The sequence below is a fragment of the Dermacentor variabilis genome, chromosome 3, assembly GCF_050947875.1.
Source record: "Dermacentor variabilis isolate Ectoservices chromosome 3, ASM5094787v1, whole genome shotgun sequence".
Lineage (NCBI taxonomy): Eukaryota > Metazoa > Arthropoda > Arachnida > Ixodida > Ixodidae > Dermacentor > Dermacentor variabilis.
The window spans coordinates 53831695-53852680 of NC_134570.1; positions in this window are offsets into that span (position 1 = coordinate 53831695).

The following is a 20986-nucleotide window of genomic DNA, read 5'->3' on the forward strand; positions in this document are numbered from 1 at the left end:
TGCAAATGAGAGAAAGGCAGGGAGGTTAACCAGAGATAAAACTTCCGGTTTGCTACCCTGCACTAGGGGAAGGGAAAGGGGAAGTAAAGACGGAAAGAAGAGTGTGACAAATACAAAAGCACGAGAAAAAACTTATGAAAAGGGACGGAATGGGGTCATTATAGTCTTTCTAATAGGCCACTGTCCCGTAAAAAGGTCAACAAAGCCTTGACCGACTTTCGCTGCGACGACAGTTCATGTCGGCATTCCAAAACTCACTGTTCTGAAAGTGGCCTGTCGTCAAGGCGTGCCAACGCGGTCGCTAGTGACAGCCCGTGCGCGCTGTATCGAGGACAGTGGGAAAGCACGTGTTCGATGGTCTCCTGGCCGCCGCAGTGTCTGCAAGCCTCGCTGTCGTCCATACCGACTCGGAAGGCGAAGGATCTTGTGTAGGCGACACCAGGCCACAGTCCGCAAAGTACTGCTGTTTCGAGTCGAGAGAGTCCAGATGAGGGTCGAAGGCGAAGGGATGGGTCCAGTCGGTGTAGACGTGTATGCTTCAAACTTGGTGTGTTCCATAAAGTTTTGATGGCTTCATTTGCAAGCACACGAATTTTCATTGCAGCGTCTGTTCTTGAGAATGGAATGCAGTCTTGCGAGCCATCCTCATGTGCAGATCGTGCTGCTGCGTTGGCATGTTCATTGCCCATCATTAGAATATCGGCTATGCCTGTTTGCTCTCTGATCCACACCGCTCTCTGCCTGTCTCTTAATGTTATGCTTAACATTCTTCGTTCCATCCCTCTTTGCGCGGTCCTTAACTTGTTTTCGAGCTTCTTTGTCAGTCTCCACGTTTCTGTGCCATATGTCAGCACCGGTAGAATGCATTGATCGTATATTTCTTTTTAATTTTATTATTATATGGTATTTAGGCGATGTCGCCTTTAATTGGTGCCGGCTACTCCTTTTCACATAGGGATTTAAAAAAGAATGACCTTTCTTTTTAATGATAATGGTGAGCTTCCAGTCAGGATCTGACAATGTCTGCCGAATGCGCCCCAACCCATTTTTATCCTTCTGTAAATTTCCTTCTCATGATCAATGGCCACTGTGAGTAATTGACCTAGGTAAACTTACTCCTCCTTGACAGACTCTAGAAGCTGTCTGGCGATCTTGAACTCTTGTTCCCTTGCCCAGTTATTGATTATTATCTTTTTCTTCTGCACATTAATCTTCAATCCCACTCTTATACTCTCTCTGTTAAGGTCCTCAATCATTTGCTGTAACTCGTCAGCAGTGAACAATGAACAATGTCTTCTGCAATAGAACAATGTCATCTGCAAACCGAAGGTTGCTGTGATATTCCCCGTTGATCCTTACTCCTAAGCCTTCCCAGTTTAATAGCTTGAATACTTCTTCCAAGCACACAGTGAATAGAGAGATTGTGCCTCCTTGTCTGACCACTTACTTTATAGGTGTCTTCCTGCTTTTCTTGTGACGAGAAGCGAAGAACAAAGTTTTCTGTGGATAATTAAGGTAGTTGTGAAATCTTTGTAGATACTTTCCAAGAAATTTAAGTACGGGTCTTTTACTCCTTGCTTACTTAATACCTCTATGGCTGCTGGTATCTCGACTGAATCAAATGCCTTTTTATAATCTATGAAAGCCATATAGAGAGGTTCATTTTACTCTGCGGATTTCTCTATTACCTGATTGATGGCATGGATGTGATCCATTGTATAGTATCCGTTCCTCAAACCTGCCTGTTCCCTTGGTTGACCAAACTCCAGTGTTGCCCCTGTTCTATTGGAGATTATCTTGGAGAATATTTTGTATAATATAGGAAGTAAGTTAATGAGCCTATAATTTTTCAATTCTTTAACGGCTCCCTTTTTGTGGATTGGTATAATGTTGGCCTTCTTCCAGTTCTCTGGCACCTTTGAAGTCAATAGACAGATAGTATAAAGGACTGCTAGTTGTTGAAGCATTATGTCGCCACCATCTTTGATTAAATTGACTGATAGTCGATCTTCTCCTGCCGCTTTTCCCCGTTTCATGTCTTGTAAGGCTCTACTAACTTCATCGCTAGTTATAAAAGGATCCCATGTAACCTGTTCATTACTACTTCGAATGGAGGTATCGTGACTGCTTTGGGTGCTGTAGAGGTCAGTATAGAATTCTTCCTCCGCTTTTACTATATCTTCGCGATTGCTGATGATATTACCCTGCCTATCTTTCAGTGCATACACCTCGGTTTGTCCGATGCCTAGTTTCCTTCTCACTGTTTCCAGGCTGTGTCCATTTTTCACTTCTTCTTCAGTCTTTCTCACGTTATAATTTTGAATATCCCTTATTTTTTCCTTGTTGATTAGTTTTGACAGTTCCGCGAATTCTGTCTGATCTCTTAAAGCTGGACACTTTCATTCTTTGTCGTTTCTTTATTAAGTCCTTTGTTACTTGTGAGAGCTTACCTATTGGTTGCCTTCGTACCTTATCTCCCACTTAAATTGCTGCTTCTCAAGCCAGCCTAGTGGAGGTTTCATTCATTGCATCTATGTCATCTTCGTCTCTCTGTTCTAAGGCTGCATATTTGTTTGCAAGCGCAAAGCTGATTTGGTCTGCTTTTACCCTTACTGCGGCAAGGTTGGCCTGTTTCTTCTTGACCAAGTTTACTCTTTCTCTCCTCAAATAGATGTGAATCCTAGCCCTCATTAACCTATGATCACTGGAATTTACCCTACCTAACACTTCTACATCCTTCATTATGCTGGGATCGGCAGAAAGCATGAAATCAATTTCATTGTTGCACCACTAGGGCTTTTCCAGGTTCACTTTTTGTTCCAACGTTTCCTGAAGAAGGTATTCATTATTCGCAGCTTATTCCTTTACATGACTTCTACCAACAACTCTGCTCCAGTGTTCCTTAATCCACATTGTAGTTACCAATTGCTTGTTCACCAGCCTGCTTTCCCCCCATTTTTGCATTGAAGTCGCCCGTGACTACAGTATACTGAGTTTGAACTTTTATCATCGCTAATTCAACATCTTCATGAAATTGTTCTATTTCTTCATCATCGTGACTGGAGTTCGAGCGTAGCTTTGTACTACCTTCATTCTATACATCCTATTGATGCTTTATTACGACTACTGCTACCCTCTCTATAATGCTGTAGAATTCGTCAGTGCTGCCCGCTATGCCCTTATAGATTAGGAATCCTACTCCGAACTACTCCGAACCAGCTTTATTACGACTACTGCTACCCTCTCTATAATGCTGTAGAATTCGTCAATGCTTCCCGCTATGTCCTTATGGATTAGGAATCCTACTCCAAACTGCTTCTTATCTGGTAGTCTTCTATAGCAGAGGACGTGGCCATTTGTTAGCACTGTAATGCCTAAACGGTTCTTCTACCCTCACCAATAAAAAGGCCAATGATATCCCAAACAATGCCTGCTAGTTCCTCAAAGAGCCTTGCTAGGCTAGCTTCACTCGAGAGGGTTCGGATGTTAAACGTTGCAAGGGTGTAATTTCCTTGGACTATCCTGTGTGGGTCCGCTTCATTCTTTGCCTCAGTGTGGAGCAATAGGCCCGAGGCGGGTACTTCGGGCCACCATCTCCGCTTGTTCTCTCATCGCACCTTTTTCCATTTATCCATCGGTTTAATGCTGTGGTATGTGTCAAGTTTTCCATCGTGTGAGATTGCGTGTTTTAAGTATCTACTGCTCTATGACATTAATGGCGGTGTTTCTTCCTCTAAATTGCAACCTTTTGTGTCCTTAGTACTTATTGTGTTTGCATGATTGTTAGACATGTTTCTTGTGATTTTGTAATGCGACATATTTAAGGCGTTTGGCATCTGCAAAGGAATAGCCGACGTTATTTTTGGAGTGAATATCTCCTTAATTAGCACTGTAGATATTGAAATAGCAGAGAGGAACAAAATAATTATAGTAAGAACATATATTGCCATATAGTGAACTGCACCATGCGGTATTCTCCCGAATAGTAAACGTATAGTGAATCCATAACTGCTCTCGGTTAAACAGGTCTACTTAGCAATATGAACCGACTAGCCCAGCAACATTGTGCTTCAGGTATTAGAGAGGCGAACCTACGCAAGCTTTCCCGTCGTGATAAGTCAGTCATTGGCCGTTGTCCGCTACACCAAAATACTGCTGCCCACCAGCATATGGTCTCCCGCAGGGCCTGTATCGAACCCTCAGTGACTTGATTTTATCGATTTTCCTGTGTGTGTCTATTCTCTGTGTCACCGTCCCATTTGCGCTGCCATTATAATGAACATCAACCATCCCGACAAGTTTTACACCCATATCGTGACCGGAGAGGGAAGTATCCTCAACGCCGCGACCATAAAAACAGCGTCCACCGTGGAAGCGGAAGAGACTGCCATTGCTTTGGCCATCATGAATACCTCCGTGCAAACTATCATAAGCGACTCCAAAAGGGCAATAGTCAGCTTTTCGAGAGGCAGCATAGGCGTCTGTGCAGCGCGAGTCCTACGGGACTTTAATAATGAAAACACTGTTGAACTCGTATGGGTCCCTGCCCATTCGGGGAATCAAGGGAATGAGGAAGCGCACTGGGTAGCCCGAGGTCTAATCAACCGGGAGATGTGCCCCTCAGACTCGGATCCCATGGATGAGGCACCGACGACATACCAGGAAATAACAAACTATTACAAGCAAAAAAGGCGAATTTACCCGCCTCCGAACGCAAGCCTCACGCGAGCGCAAGCCTCGATGCTGCGTCGAATCCAAACTAAATCGTTCCCCAACCCACATTGGCTAGCCATAATTACCAACGGGCAATGGAACCCAATATGTCAAAATTGCACAAATCAAACATTGGCTACCCAAAATCACATTCTTTGGGGGTGCGAGGGCTTACCCCCTCCCAGGTCGCTCCTGCCAGCTCCCTCACAACAGACGTGGGAAGAGCTGCTCAGAACGCCGGAAGAAAAAGTACAAAAAGCCCTCGTTGCCTGGGCCGAAAGCGTCGCTCCTCGTGAGGGGCCATTCTAGGACTCGGGCCTGCCAGGTCATCACTCAGCAGAGTCTCAATAAAGTTGTTACCACCACCCCCTATTGATTTCAAGGTACATTTCCTCCAACCACTCTGATTGGTAACTTGCTCGACTTTGAGTCTACGACGCTGCCTGTATAGGCCTTAGTTCTTCCTGCTGTTCGGCCGAAAGACGCCCATAACGTGTGGACACCTCGCTTCCATGTGCAGCAGCTCTAGCCATAGGTTGCGCTTGCCCGTAAACGTATATTTAATTAGGATGCAAGATCCGCAGCACGTCTCTGAGTCGATTTCGATGGCACGAGCATTTATCCCAGCGCTTGGCTATTTGCAAACAACGAGCCGAAATCTACAGTGTGTAAACAGTCCGGTATTACTAAGCCGACGTGGGTTCTGTGAAATTGAGCATAGCAATAAAAAAAAAAGGAAGCCTAATGAACCGTTCCTGTATTGTATAAAGATGGCTTCCAGCAATCTGTAATGTTGCAGGCACAGGATCGTTCCCTCTTAACAGAAGCACTTCGTTAGTGCCCCTCCCCCTCCCTTCCACCCCCCCCCCCCAAGGCAGTACAACTTTTGTACTTCGTAGGGAAAGTGTTCTTTGTACGACTTCTTAGGAGGATAGAGACAGAAGAGAGAGAAAGGAAGGATACAGGAATGTCAACCAGGCGCGTTTTCGGTTTACTACCCTACGAGGAGGGAAAGGAGTCACGGGGAGCGAGGGAAAGAAGAAGAGCGGGAGCGAGGCACTAGCACGCGGAGCTGCACCTGCTGGACGTAACTCCCACATATTTCAAAGCCAGTTGATGTCAGAAATCGAAGCAATTCCTGAGCCTGCGTCGAACGAGGCCACCGATTCTACGGAATCTAACGTCTCTAAAAATCGGCTGGAATCCAGTTCGCTTTAACACAGTGCGAAGAAGGTCGCGCTAGACGTCGTAGCGAGGGCAACAAACGGGAGACGCGTGCTGGACTGCCTCTTCACGGCCGAGCGATTTTCACATTTCGGCCTGCCTGCCACATTCCACCGAGGAAGGGGTAACCGTTCGTAAAACGCTAATCCCGGGCACAGGACGCGGGAGTTGCGTCGGAACAGGGAAGGCGCCGTGGCGTTCTCAGTTTCAACGTAGGGTCAAATCTGTGGCGACTGCGCATCGAGACATTCGAAGAGAGCAATGCGCACTTGTGTGCGTACTAAGCGGTGCGACGCCCAAAAGGGGCGACACGCCATCCTGTTACATCGCGAGCCGAACGTTGGGGCCATCGGTTAGTAGAGCTTGCGTGCGCAGTGATCGTAAAAGTATCACAAAGAAAACATTCTGGCGGTTACGTCATTTTGCCTCTGTCAAGGCAGCTGCTGATACGGTGCCCACCGTGGTGCTTACAGACAGGACAACTGTCTTAGTTGCAGTCCGAGAACATGAGCTGACGTTCTACTCTTCAATAGGTATTAGCGCAAATCACTTACCGGACTTTCTTCCTTTTACGTTTGTGTTTTCCAAGATAAACTAGTGGCTATGTATAAATATCTTTCCTGTAGTGCGCGCCTTGTGTCACCATTGGTGTCGCGCTTAGCTGAACTTGAGATCTACGTCAGCAATAACGTATACATATATGGTCGATATTATGGGTTAGACAGCGTTGGATGATTTTGTGTAAGTACAAAAAAAGCAGCAATAAATTTAGGAATATCAGGTATGACGTTATCGTTATTGAAACTTAGCTCTTTAATAGAGTTGTCGAATGCAGCAGAGACCGAGCACGTGACCTAAGCCGAACGTTCGCGTTCTAAACCTACACGTGTTGTTGCACAACATGCATCCTCCATATGCCACATTCCCATTAACACCTTCTGTAAGTGACTTATTGTTGTGATTGCTATATTCTTGTACTGTTCCACGCTGAATAGTCCATTACGAGTTATGCAACCACCTGCAGAGCATTATTGATGAGCGGCCTGACCGGCCTGTTCATCTTGCACAATTGAAGAAAACGTCTTTAAGTACTGGCCCCGCAGCGAGGCTTTGGGCTCTGTCTCGCAAGCAATCTACCGTCATTCAAAGCTGTCGCGGAAGATGATCGCGAAGCGGTGTTACATGCGATCGAAGAGGAGCAGACGACGTAGACGTTCCCGTGCTGTCTGCTCCTCTATACTGCTATACTATCTTGCATCCAACGCCGTTTCGCCTTGTCATTTACCAGCTACGAAGTCTCGCTCAGCACTTCTGCTATGTTCGAGGTGGTTTACAAATTCCTACTCTCACAGGAAGGCCGATCTTACCAGCTACGCTCAACAGGTGACGCGCCACATTCGATGGCGCTTCGCCTTGAGAGAAAGCTACCACTGTTAAGAAAAACTGGAATAGCGCTAACGTCGAAATGCAAGAAAATAACCCGTACTTATGTCCGTTGTAACCAGTGATCACGTCGTTGTCATTATGATAAACTAGCAACAATGTACACGATATAAACAATTTAGTATAGTCGTTAAGACGAAATGTATAGTCAGTACGATGTCTGCAAAACGCCTTAACAACACTGGGCACTCTCTCCTTCTTAAAGATTACACCAAAACCAGGCAACTTACATTAGACGTTCGCTAGTTGGAGTAACGCAGCAGCCTTTCTTGCAAACGTAGAGTCGACTCGAGAGATCCGCCGGCGTGCTCTCGAAAGTGACACCTCTGCTTCCTTCGGCGGCAGTTGCTTCTGTCGCTAACTCGAACAGTCAACAATGTCCGCACACTCGTCAGTGACTCTTTCCTTCCCCTACAGGTCGTCAGGCGCTTTCGAGCACGCTTTCTTTCAATTACGGTCTCGGCTCGCGAACGATGCACCAGCGTTCTAGTTGATGCTGCGTCGGCGCCGAGAAAGTCAGTCGCAAAACCGTTCGCGTTCGGTGTCGACTTTCCCCATTGGTCAGAGGATCGGGACGCTGACAATGGTCAGGCGAACGACGACGTTTAAGATAACTACAGCAACGACCACGCACAGAGCAGGAGTGAACAGCAGCAGCCGGCAAACACCGTCGCGCTCCGCGCGCTCTCTCTGCGCGATGCTTTTTCCGTGGCGCACTAGCGTTGTGCGGAGGAGCATCGCTTCGCGCGCCGCGCGCGCTTTGCTACGGCCCTCTCGGATGTGCAAGGGTTTTTTTGGGGGGTGGTACTTCTCTTTCTTCTAGGCTCTCTCTCTCTCTCTCTCCCCCCCCCCCCCGATCGCTCCGTTCCTTCTATCCCTCCATCTCTCTCCCCCTCTGTTTCTGTTCAGTTCGTACTATCTGGACTGGAACCCAGGCCTCGTTTCGATCGATCCTACTTCGCTCCCTTCTACAGTGCGTGCGTGCGGGTGGGTGTGCGGGTGTGTGCGTGCGTGCGTGTGTGCGGGTGAACTGCTAGACTGGCTGCACTGGAGTCTGAAGCCAGAAGGACGACGGTTTACTCCGTTCGCCCAGACGGCGACGCGAATTTCGAGCCCTGTCCATCGGCTGTCGGCTTTAGTTTGGAGCGGTGTGCTAACGATCGCCTCTAACGGGGGCTGTTCATGGGAGGGCAATGGGTTCAGTCACCTGAGCTGCTCTCGTGTTAGAGAAGGGAGAGGGGGAGGGGTGAATGCGGGCCTCCTGGGAGGAATCAACTTACGTTCGTTGGTGGTCGTTCCCCGAAGATGCACCTCAAGTTGCCCTCCCGGAGTATTAGCGCAGCTAATAAACTCCGAATGAGCTAGCTCGCGCGAGCGACAGCCAGATATTCTTTTTTTCACACTCTTTATTCCTAGAGGAGAGCGTCCGTGGCACCCATAAGGCTTTTCGGCGCGCGAGAGAGTTAGCCCACTCTATGTGTCGTGAAGCAGTAGCCAGGTCTTAGGTTACCTCTTACGACTGTCTCTTCCCTCCCCTTCCCTCCGCTTTGAGCTTTTACCCACCCTCTTTCTCTCCTTGACCCCTGTGAAACTAATACCCGTGTCGATGACTTGAAAGCACATACTCGGTAATTTTTAATTCATTAATGAGCCTGTCGCCCATTCTCTCTCCGGGTAACTAGCATACCTTGGAGCGCGCAGACTTATTAAAAGTATCCTGTTGCAGGTAGCGTAATTATAAATTATATCTCCGTCGACTGGATTAGCTTAAAAAAGGCGTCTGCAGGGCAAGTCACAGGGTGACCTTCGCTAATTAAGAAAACTTCACTAGTTAACGTTCTATATTATAAAATGTTTTTAACTATATTGCCCACGTCCCAATTGGCGGATTGGAGCCGATTAGTTAATGAAAGGAGCAGCTAAATTATGCGGAAACGCGGTCCTGAGCACGAAATTTGAGAAAAAGTAAGTTAGTAAAATGTGGTTTAGTGGCGCAAAAGTATTCGAGAGATACGTCCGCAGAGTCTGCGCTGGTGGCTGAACGAACGTCTTCATAAGAACACTCGTCGCAAGACCTACTTTCTATACGCAGGGAAACCGGTATCGAGGCCTCGAGTTACACTTATCACCCCATACGTATTCCCGCAATGCTCATTAGTAGTACATAGACCAGTGTCGCAGCAGAAAGTAGCAAATCGGGGAAGAGTGAGGGACGTGGAACAGGCACGAAAAAAAGAAAGAAAGCGCCAACGAGACTATTTATAACGAGGTCACAAAAATTATATAGTGCCCTAAGCTCAACTCGGAGAGCGAGTAAAACTAATGTAAGCCATCACACCATTCGTAAAAGGAACTACTGCTACTAACAGAAAATGTCATAACTAGAACTAGCCACAAGCAGGTCGAAAAGAGACCAGCTAAAAAAAAAAAAAAAGCCAGACGAACATCGATGCAAATTGTGGTTTGCGAAGGAGATGCATATACGCGTAACATGCAAAGTAGCCCGGCCGCATTGTTCGCTGGTGCACATATGATACTGCGAAAGAAGCAAAAGTAAGCTTTTCGCTAAGATGCGACCGACGGCATGATATGGTCTTGTTGTATAACGCTTTTGTTTATTCGGCTTGTCTGCAACGACGTTGTCTTCACTACTGTCACGTGTGGTGAAATGGAGTTACAGAGTTAGGGGGAACGTTATGAAAAGTTTCAATCCGTTTACATTTTCCCTGCTTTGTGGAAACATCTTGCGCATCCGCCCGAGGACATGCGTAAACAGGCTTTTCACTTCTTCCTGCTCTCACGGTACGTTGACAGCCCTCTTGTGCCTCTCTTAAGTTCGTATTGCATTACATCTTGTTTGGCCGCCGGGCTAGTTAACTTTGCTTTCCATGTGTTTGCTGGTAACGTATGATAATGGAGCCCAATTATAACATCGTTTTGCTTCGGGCGTTTCCGAATATGTTTTTTCTGCAGAATGGAAGTCTATACGCTCGGCAGCCTGTTAAACCGGAAGTGTAACATGGTGAAAGACGAGAGAGACCAGACGGGAGAGTGGGCCGGCCTTCTACGCTGCTCCATAAAAGTGCCGATATATAATCAGGGAAAGAAAACCTACTTTATCGACGCGTTCTCCTAATATACTAACCTGAGAGTTTAAAATGGATAGTGAATAAGATATTTGGGGCGAAGCTCAGTACACCGGGCAAAGTGCGACGGAGCTGAGATGAAAACTAACGGAACCACCAGGGCGGTGGAAATAAATCCGTAGCGCAATTCTTTGAGGACGGATTATTGCAATTAACAACATCATTAGACTTGTAGTAATGACAATAAGGACAACAAGTGCTGTGTAATCGCAGCGCGCGGTCTCGCGTCAGTGTTCCTATTATATTTAGCGCGGAATCATTCGCGCTAACGATTTATGCATGGCTCATTTCGCACTAGTTAAGCCGCGTCAATGTCTTACCCAATACGTCGTTAACCTTATTGTTCCAGCTTCTTATCTACGCCTCAATTAGACTGTATTGCAACATATTTCGATGCAGCGATAACTACACCAATTTCTCGCTCCACATACTCTTAGACCTGGATTTTCTTTTTTTAGAGTGCAGCTCTGAGGCACCCGTTCCCACGTCTCGCGTCGCCGTCGTGCCTCGGCGTAACCGAGAGAACGAGTGCAGCGAAGGATGAAAGAGCGAGCGCGGCGTAGGGGGGGGGGATGAAAGACGGCGATAGCGAAAGGAGGGCGAGAGGTAAAGCGGAGGAGGAGGAGTCGATGGCGAAAGCGTGAGAAGAAAAGGGTAGTGCCGCGCACGACGGGGGTCCGCGGCGACGCCCGCTACGAGATGGCGCCACAGTAGCGCGCCGTCGTCTGTTCAGCGATGGCATGCGGCGAGCGCGTCCACCGATAGCACATACTCTAGCTTAGTCCTATACATACTCTTAGTTCTGCATTCTTTTTTTGTCTCGCACCCTAGCTATAGCTACTAGCTATCCGAGCCCAAATTATAATGATCAACACTGTCATCAGCACTATATTAATGACATTAACGACAACTGCAGTCATCGTGGTAATATCGTTATTATTATAAGATAAGAAAACATACAAACACACAACGGAACTCGCTGCACTGTTCAAGTTAGTTTCAGCGCGGCATCGTTTGCGCTTACACTGTATCTAAGGCAGTGTTTCGTACCGATTCACCTTCGTCACTTACCCGATATGGTGTCAGCCTTAGGCGTAACTTCTTACGCATACCCGGTAGAGGTAGTTCTGCAATCTAATTCGATGCATTGACAAATGAGCAACTTTCCTGCTCCGTATACGCCTAGTCTCGTAGTTCTTTTTCCATCGCACCTGAGCTGTAGCTACTGCCTCCTTTCTGTGCCAAGTCTGAGCAGCCTTTCCAAGGTACGATACCCTAAGGGCCCCCCTTGAAGTGTCAGGTCGCGAGGAGGTGCAGCGCGCAGGTACGTGACATTTTGCGTAGGGGAGAAATTGTCATTATAAGGGCGCCTTTGGCGGGAAGATAACAAGCTCTGGCCCTCTGCGCGGCGCCCTTTTGCTTGTGAGGGCTCGAGAAGTTCTTGAAACTGTTACGAAACAGTCACGTGAAACATTAAAGGAAAGCTAGTTAGATCACTCTTCGTGCGGGACCGAAAAAATAAAGGAACGAGTGCTTCAGAAAGTTCTGTATTCCCTACCAAACACTTCCTAGCTCTTATGGAGCTTCCAGTGCAGGAGTAACAAAACGATAATAAAATAGAGGCAGCGAAATCTAATCAGCTCATTCAGACGCATCTTAAAAGAAATTGGAAAAATATGATGCTCTGAAGTAAGAAGGCTTTTTGTTCTTTTTTTTTTATACAGAGGGGAAATGTTCGGAATTCTGTCGTCTTGTCAGCACACAATTGAAGAAATCCTTTACTTCGGAACTTTAGGGGGTTCTACGACGAGAGTTCGCGTAACTTCTCTTGTGCGCTGTAGGACCTAAAGCTTGAACTAAAGTATATTTAGGATCCCTCGCTTGCCTCACCTAGTCATTCATATCAACATAAAGCAGACGGATAGAAGAACTGATTGATGCGAAGACAGCGCTGCCGATTGGATGAATTCCAGCCGTATAGCTTCGACTGTAATGTCGCATTATTGTGAAATGGGGTATTGTAATAAAAGCAGCGTAGAATGCGAAAAATTTTGGTGCGTACGCAAATTAGAACTCTAGATTTACCTTTACGAAACTGCTGTTCGCGCTACTGTGCCGTGGAAACAAACAGCTACAGCTGGCTCTTCGCGAGGCTGATGTGCTTAAGTGCGTAAGGCAAGAGCGTATAGGTCACGCAGTAAGTACGTTAGCGCGAGGATTATACGTACGTCGACTAATAGTCTTGGTCGATGCAATGCGTTCTGCGTTCAGCCTTGTCTAGCGTACGAATCGATCCATGAGCCCATATCGTTACCCGCCACTATTGTCACTTCAAGCGTCGAACAAGAAATTTAGCACGCAGAGACACCTGGACCGTCCGAAATATCATCTGAAAAAAAAAAAAAAAACCTCTCGTAGCGCAACTGCACAACGAGAGGTTCGTTGATTGATTGATTGATTGATTGATTGATTGATTGATTGATTGATTGATTGATTGATTGATTGATTGATTGATTGATTGATTGATTGATTGACGAGGTTTAACGTCGTCAAGCAACTCTGGGGCTGCGCAAGACGCTAGATGAGTGCTCCGGATTAATTTGAACCACGTGAACTGGACGTTCTTTCACCTCGCACTTCAATGTAAGTGCACGAGGCGCTTTTGCCCTTCGTCCCCATCGAGATTCGGCCGCCGCCACCAATGAGTTATCGAACCCGCAACCTCGTGCTCGGCGGCCAAACGGCATTAGCCATTGCGCCATCCCGAAGGGTATGTTGCTCAACGGAACAGGCGTTGCTGCGATGAATGCATGAATGTTGCTGGAGAGATTGGAACACCGGGGAGCCCGGTTGCGTGTGGTTATAACGGGGATGGCGGAGGACAGCCACCGCCGAATGAGTGCAGCGAGTTCGCACACAGGCGGCGACGCATACAGTTCGGTGAAAAGACGAGGGACGGTGGCCAGGCAGGCAATATGGAAGCGACGCGTAGAAAAGGTTACATCGGGGGTCGGTGGACAAACTGGCGCGTTGTATTGCCGCGTAAACAGTCTCGCGGTCGCAAATTACTCGCACGGCCAGCTATTCGGGCGTGGGCTGTTTCTAAAACCCTGCTGCCGTAGCCACATGGCGGCATGCTCGTCAAACAGCGCGACGAACTAATAACGCCCGCGCATGCGTGTGATTGCAAAGGCACGCTGTGTTTGCTCCCAACAGCCACCGTCAAGCGGACGGTCGACAGACCGTCTCTCGGCGGAGAGTTCGGTGCTCAAAACGAGCCACCGGAGCTGGGGAAGCCGGCTGACTTTGAACTCCTGCGCTGAACCAATTTTTCGGGCCCGGTGTCCCAATAGCTTAACGCACCGTGTTTGTCTGCGTGGGTGAGAGTGCCTGTCGGGATGTGGGATGCGCGCAGCTTCGTCCCCTAAATGCGTACTCGAGGCAGGGAATAACTGGGCTCCCTCGGGATCAGAGCAGGACACGCAATGAGGGCAGCGTCAACATGCGCGCCGGCTGTGATTGCTTGGCGTCTAAGAATAGCGAGAAATTCACTGTCCGCGCCGCATAGTCCCCGTATGAGGATGCGTCCTTTCCATTCCACCATAGTTCAGAGCGAAACATTTGTTTACGGAGTGAAACAGCATGCCTGAAACTTGCTTCATCTGTCAGCTGCACTCGCACAATTTGTCGCAGCAGCACCGTTTTCCCATTTTAAAGGCACCCTAAACATTAATGATAAGCTGTATTAGTAACAAACGCTTCTAGTAGAGGGAGCTCGGTAACCCGAAAAAAACAAATAGCAAAAGCTGATTGGCTGACACAGTCTAGGTGGCGACTTGCAGCTGCCCTGCTTTAAAGGGAATATGCCATTCGATTTGGCACATGCCAAATATGCTATTTAGATATGCCATCATCATTGATCATCATCAAGACGCAAACGCGAAAGACGAGTGCTGACGTCACCCTGGAGTTCCCTCACCAACTCGCCGTGACGTCACGTATTTATACAGCATCTACTCGGGCCTAGTTATTTAATAATTGCTAAGAAATAAGTGCTTTGCTTTCTAACTGAAGAGTCGGCCTATGCAGCAAGTTTCGAGAACCTGTCCTGCGCCGAAACAGCCCAGTTACGAGAAAGCAATGTCGTTGAAATTCGTGGCGTCTCGCTGATCTATAAGCACTGATATTTCGGCGCAGAATTCTAGAAAAAGGAAAATTTCGCCTTCATTTTATTCACTAAGAATCAATGTTTTCCCACAAGATGCTTGCAAATAGAGCTTGGAAAGAATACCTTACCATGTCTAAGCTCATTCAGTGTTGCCCTCTGGTGTACATTAAGAGACCATAGCGAGTGATCAAGTATATATCGGGAGATTGGCACGTCTATAACTGTCAATAGTACTGGGCCGGTATTTCGGCAGTTCAGCAATGTGGTTAAAAGGGGCGGGGGTAATGTGCCTGATTTGCGCTGTGAGCACTTCCAATGTGATATGAGTTGGGACTGGGTAATCTTGCGCTATCGCAATTGTCGTTTTGCCAGGAGATATTCGGCGTACCGCGACTGCCTCCCTCGAGATTACCCACCTGCCGAGAGGCTGCTATCGCCTCCTTGGTGTTTGTGTCCCCCACAAGTTCGCCTCTCGGTACCTGGGATTCGAACGAAAGCAGGACTCACGTCGCCAGCTCTCAAGCAGCTATCTCTACTAATTCTGCGCGAGACATGCAGGGGTCATCTTCACATTTACAACGATCGCTGGAGAACTGTTGACGCATCCTACAGGAGCTGTGATCTTCCCCGAAAAAGCAGTAGCCATCCAGTTTAAAACTTCTCACCAAACAATTGAATATATCCTCTGTCATTGTCCCCACTACAGCTCCTAGAGACGGTTGTGCGTTACGGAATTGGCACTCATCAATAACCGGCCGCTTTCTGAGCAGACGATCTCAGAATGCCGGCTGGCTGATGCGATATTCACACCAGAAGGCGATGAGAGCATGCTACTGAAGTTCATCCAGCCAAGCGACCTGTTTGAACGACTGTGGCGCTCCTGAGTTCCATCGTGTGTGTGTTGCTTCCTTTTTTTTCTGTAATCTTCCTCTCTTTCTACGTATGTGCATTTTTCTTTGTCTTTCTGTCTCCCCTTACCCCTTCCTCCGTGCAGGGTAGCAAACTAGATAAATATATTCCGGTTAACCTCCCTACCTTTCCTATCTCATTCATCTCTCTCTCCCGCTGTCTCTGAGTAGTACACTCTTAGCCCGATTGCGAATCAGGAAATACCAGAAAAAAGAACAAAAGTTTAAGCCTGCTAGCGACGCAACTTTTCTATGCCGGCACTAGCTCCTTCTGACGTCTGCGAGAACTGGTGCCGTGAGCCGTGCTAGAAGACAACCGTGGTGATCTGGTAGCCCAGAAAGAGCCCGAAGCGCAGGTCAAGGTCTAGCTGGGACCAGCAAGCGCGGGTTCGGATCGTGGTCTACCTCGCGAGTAATAGATTTTAATAAGCACCCTGCCGTGGACGTGGGTTTAAAACCATGCTGTCGCTGCAGTTTACCCACCAGTTACCCCTATATGCTACTGCACCTCCGGGCTCGAGAGTCGGCTTTCTTTGGGGGGAACTGTACTGGGGAAGAAGACCGTGCCATGCAAATCCTGTCGAACCCTTTGTTTGCAAGAAAGCCCTGTAATAAAGTTACATCGTTAACTTTTTTTTATTGATATGATATAAGGAGATGTAGGCGCACAATTTAGGCGCCGGCTACTCTTTATCTCTTGAGTGGTTCCGTCATACATCATACAGAGTTCAATATTACATATCAAATACTCTTTTCACACAAGCACCAGTACTCATCACGCAACGTTTCCACAGGAAGACTATGACGTAAGGAACACATGGTATATACATATACAAAGTAAACGTCACCACATGTATGTAGATAAAAGTCTCAAAAGTACAAACGAATACACTTCATTTGAAGAGAAGCCTAATAGTTCGTTTTTGTTTCTTGTTTTTAGAATTCTTCCTGAGTGCAAAGTATCAAACTACGCGAAAGCGCCTGGAAAGTCTTGACGTAGTAAATGTGACATTAAGGCCACCGTGATTTGGGCGCGAAGTTCACCAAGGCTAACTGTCAAAATCCACGACCCGGTGACATTTCCATCATAGATCACAACTACATTTTCAGGATTTTGTTTTTTCATCAACTTGTTTACGCTATCCTAGCCCTTGCGAAACCATTGTAAAAGTGTTATTTTTCCTATTTTCTCGATGATCCAATTGTTATGCGCATGTAATTCGTCTTATGTAATGACTACTGCATCTATTCCTATCATACCCCGTTTTTTTGCACTTGATGTGATACTCCGATTGAGCCTGCGAGGTGTACGAATAAAGAAAAAGAGAAATTTGCATGCATTTCTTGAAGCGCCGCTTCACACTACAAGAATTGTGGTACTTCATTCCTTGAATGATGAGCACTTTAAAGAATTTATGCGTTCAGTCAAGCGAATACATCTAGCTTGCCATCTGTCCGATATCTCGCCTACCGCACGTATTACACTGACATCCTCGAATTTACCATAAACGCTCAGTAGTACAAAGCTTGTTCCGTGTTTTCTAAACTTGAATTTGTTTCCCGCTGCGTTAAGTACGTGGCAAATAGGGCGACGCACCTCCTATTTATCGGGAATGCTGCGGAGCCCTCCCTTCCCCCCACCCTTTGAGTCGCTCAGACACCCCACCTTGCACGTGGAAGAGCTGGACCACTCCACCGCAAGAGCTACGCCGTGTACTATGTTTGCTACTTGCGGACAACATGAAACTCGTCAACGGGTACAAACAAATGGATCACGACCCAGCCGGACTCCGACAACGATGACTTGGGCCAAGGATAGTTCAGAAATGAAGTTTCTCTCTCTCTCTCTCTCCATCTGCCTGTGTGTCCATCATAATGAAGACAGAGCAGTCTATGTAGTGTATAGGCCTATGAGAAAGTGCTGGAACTGCCGAACTTTTCCTACTTTAATGCAATTAGCATTCTTCAGATACTTCACACACTTTCCGGTGTCTGTCTGCCTATCAATCTGCATCTCTAGCCCTTTGCTACTAGCTATGGTCACTGTTAGTGTATATTTTAACAGGTAGAGCACCGGGCTCCTGTGCTGAGAAAACCGGGTGTGAAACCAACCGTCCGGTCAAGTTGGGTCACTGTGTATGCGACACTACGTATGTGACGCTAGGTGTTTGTCACTTTTGAGTGACCCTCTTTGACGTCTACGTGGGTCACTGTATGTGCGACTGGGTACGTGCAGCTCTTCAAAAAAAAAAAGATATCCTTGAGAATGATCCGGTGCCGGTCGGAATCGAACCCGCGTCATACATATTCAGACAACCTTGTGTGACGATATAATAAAACACGTGATACAACTTTGCGGCGGCACCACCAGATGGCGTAGCGTCTCCACAGGGAATCGCGAGAGTGGAGCCCGGCTGCATACATTTGTCGTACATGAGGCGTGTCAGTGGTGTCATTACGATGCGCCGCTGCATTGCTCCAATGCTAGTCGCATTGACGTCGACATTCACCGTGAGATGGATTCCGCGGGAATATTTTTTTGCAATAGTTTGGCGATTCGGCATGTTATTGCAAGGCCGACAGTGTCTGTAGCTATGCCAATGCTGCGCGGTTTTACCGGTGTTGATCGGTGGAAGTTCATCCCTCTACCGAAATGGGGCGAAGCAAAACCGCCGAACTGTGCACTGATATCACTGGTCGGCCCGCCCGCACACATTGAATAGCTCTGGCCGCGCGCTTCAGTGATTCCCAAGGGTGTACACAGGAGCGCTACGCTTTCCGAGAGCAGCACTTGTTTGTTGAATCGCGCGGTGTCGGGTGTGGGTGCAAGATTCAAGTCTTGTACTTTCCGTCGTTTCTTTTTTTTATTACATCCCCAGAGGCAGAGCTCAATTTTCCCGGAACGAAATCTCTTCCATCCAGGAAGAACGCGAAACGATGAGAGAGCTTCGACGTTATAGAAAATTCGAACTGTGAAAGTGAGCGATCGTTTCATGGGAGCCGCTGGAAGAACCAGAGACCGTATTCAGACAGAGCCAATATATATATATATATATATATATATATATATATATATATATAGTAAGACCGTACCCTATAACTATTCCTAAGAGGAGATGGCCGCCATTTGTTATGTTAGACATGTTATTAGTAGACGAGCGAGTATTGAATATTTTATAATGGATCGGATAGTGTTTGGTATTCGATTTCAAAATTTGCTATTCGATATTGCGGAATATTCGTTTCTGTTCGAACAAAAATGTATAACGACACTTATCGGAGCCCCGAAATACAGATTTTGATGTATCTGGGTGCCCTTCGTAATGTCTCTGCTGCCAGAGAAGCGCGTTTCATGCGCCGAGGCACCACTTTCCTTTTTTAGTGAATTCGTGAAGCAGACAAGTCCTGCTCAGAATTTGTAGGGATTGAGTAAGAATGACGTTGCTTTTAGATAGACTTTATGTGAATTTAATGTCTCCAACTAGATGACGCAATTGGGTCTCGTACTTGGGCTCCTTTAAAGTAGCGTGCGGTGTTCTATCGCAACCGTTCTCCTTTAGCAAAGGCGACACCACACGCATTTCGCGACGTGCTGTTCGTTCTTTTGTTCCATTGCTGTAATTTTCAAGGTCCAACAGAAAAAATAAAGCAGTTGTCTGTTGTTTCTAAGCTCTTCAGCTGATTGCACGTCCAGTACCGAAAGACATTACATGTATACATCTATCAAAGCGTGCAATTAGGTATCTGTCTTTGCCAAGCAAACTCCGCTCAGAATTTACAACAACATTGATTAGAAATTAAATGTATTCATTTCTTTTTCATTGAAGTTAAAATCAAAACAAGAAATGTAGTCACCCTTGGGGACGGCTATTCCTTTTCTTATAGCAGAAATAACTAAGTACTCGCTTCTATATTCGCAAACAATATTTCTCAAATATTCGATTCCATTTGAAATTTTCGCCATTCGAACACTCTTAAGTACATCTTAGAAGGCTGCTGGCCAGTGGGAGAGAGTACTTACGGGCGAAAAGCTTTGAGAATTGGGCCCCTCAAGTCCATGTTAAGAGGTGCTGCGCAAGATACTTCGTATAGAGATTTAATAGCTATAGTTGTGTAGTAAAATGGTATTGCCATTTTATGAATATCGGGTGACCAGAAGCGTGGACGGTTGGGAAAACGTTTGCAGTGACAATGTGTGACAATTTAAATCACAGCGCGTTAGGAACACTTTTGTGTTGCGTGGTTGTTCATTCAATACGAAAAAAAAAACACAGCTTCTTATCCGCTGCGTACTGACGACTCTTTGCATTAACAGCTTAGTAGAATGTGTTAAGTCGCCACGAAAAAACGAAAAGCTATGTAGTTCCAACGCAAATGTTGGAATCTACGTGAAGCGGAGCTGTAGTGAAGTATTTAATGGGATACCGTGAACGTAATGGTACGTACAAATAATCCTGTACAGCTTGTAAACTCGTCTAATGCTTACCCGCAACAAAGGTCACAACTGCGCTCCTCTTAGCCAGGCGAGTGGTCAGTCACATGATCAGGCGGCGGCCCAGCTGCGGAGAGCGCATGCGCCAAGCTGGTGGCGGTGGCGGAGCTCGGCGCAGCGAGTCACATGATGCGTTGCCAAGGCTACGGAGCAGCTGAGGTCAAATGAAGGTCAAATTGCTGGCGACGGCTAAACTCGGCTCGACGCGGTTAGTAAAGCTACCGCTATAAAATTGTACACACGGCGCCACAATTTATTTCTTAAAGGAAGCGTTTACGGTACTGGGCTATGGAGCTCGCTCCAATGCGTTGCACGCAATTCATGCGCGCTTTAACCGTTAGAGCGGCAGTTCAGACGGATAATCATAGAGTAGACGTGAAAATGGTATGGGAACATCTCAGTAAGAGATAACAGCCATATTTGTTAAGGTACAATAAGCACGTCACATATGCTTGCTTCATATAACTTCTACGACGTTTACCTTGGTTTTAACCTGTCGTAATTTGTTTTCGCACGACTAGCAGTACTGAAACATCCGGCAGCAGCATGAGGACTGAACTAACACTTCAATCAAGATTTTACGGGTGCCAGTTGCTCAATGAACTACTCATCAAAAATAGTTTGTTTTGACGCCGTGTAAAAGAGGCACTAATCAAAACGAGACAAGTTGACTTGCTAGTATATGCAAAAGCCTTGGCTTGTACTTATTCTCTTTTAATGCTAAACGTTCAATAGAGCTCAGTAATTGAAAAGTTTATGTTCCTTTGGGAACAATTATGACACACTCGTTGTGGAAATCTGACACAGCTGCTCGGGTGAACCTTTTTTTAGGCTACAAATGCGTCTGAGATTGTGAGGTTGTGGCCTAAGAGAAGTCGAACCCTCATTAGTT